We start from the raw sequence: 1,400 nt of genomic DNA on the forward strand, positions 1-1,400 counted from the left end.
TTTGTTGGGTCTCCATGACCAAACAATTGCATCTACCGTTTTCCACACTTGTGGGTCCTTGTAGTTGATAGCCCAAAAACCCTTTCAACAATTAGTGTAAGCTTGAGCATCTGTCATCCCACTCTTTCTTGCACAAGGTGCCCAATATTGAATCAAATTTTTTTTGTAGTTTGGTGATGTAGGCTCGTTATCAATGTCTGATAAAGCCATTGCAAGCCAAACTGGATAGATTTCCATGTCACTTAGAACTAGCGTAACAAAGTCACCTTGGTGCACAATAGACATAGGGTCAAACTCTTCCCTCGGTCCGCCTCGTTGAGGACCACAAAAATGATCATTCAACTCTTAAAGGCCTATGAATCATTTTGCTCCTTGTTGTAAGCTCATTGTAGTGTATTGTAGGTGACAAGAGTCCTAAGTTGCTGGCCAATTGTTTTCATACAAGCCTCCCTCTGATATGGTTGTTTTTCCAAGACCGTTAATCACCTTACTCCAGTAACTATCACGGGTCTATAATAACGTGGCACATTTGAACCATTCCCTAGATTTTGCCAAAACTTAATATAATTCTTCAACCCTAAAATCACTTCTTCATGAGCCTTGACATATTCTGGCATCGGAACCAAAGGTGGATCTCCATGTGGAAACATCGGATTGCCTTCTATATTTGTTTTCCAAAGGCAAATACTTCCACTCCAACTTGATACACCTACATGTGCCTTATACTGCATCATTGGTGTCTCATCTTGCTTAAAAAACCTAGATTGAAGTGGTTTGGAATGGCCAACAAGTATGTCTTGTCCATCACAAAGATAACCATCACAATATTGCTTGAAATTGGGGAACTTTTCAAGAAAAAATGGGGTTGGAGATGAAGAGGAGCTATTTTGTAATGTATCCATCAAGTATGGCAAAGTATATGTTTGTGTAACTCTCAATTTCTTAGAAAACTTACTAAATATGATGGCATCTATTTCCTCATGTGTATGCCCAACCATCAAAAATCCTAGATGGATGGTTTTGAAAACACCCCTTGCAAATAGGCAAATAGGTTTCGATTTTTATTTTCCCTTGCACAATTATCCAATTGTAGTAAAAAGTTCTCTGGCAACTTGAAAAATGTTGACCCCAATTCCTCTTATGTAGCGCCTGATGGTTTCACGATGGGATCTTTTCCATCACTCAAGTTGTGGTGGTCTAAAGCATCCCTTGAGTTCAAAGCATGTAATCGATAGATACTACTCCTTGCCACTTGGTAGTCCATTTGTTGCTAGATCACCAAGAGGATGCTTATCTATCCTCTCTAAGTTATGTAAAGAATTAGCAATTGAGCCAATTGTAAGATTTGGATCAGCTTGCCACAAACCATTCAAAACAAAGTCACCATAATGACCTTCTCC

This window comes from Adiantum capillus-veneris, chromosome 16 (assembly GCF_014529385.1).
Source record: "Adiantum capillus-veneris isolate H3 chromosome 16, ASM1452938v2, whole genome shotgun sequence".
NCBI lineage: Eukaryota > Viridiplantae > Streptophyta > Polypodiopsida > Polypodiales > Pteridaceae > Adiantum > Adiantum capillus-veneris.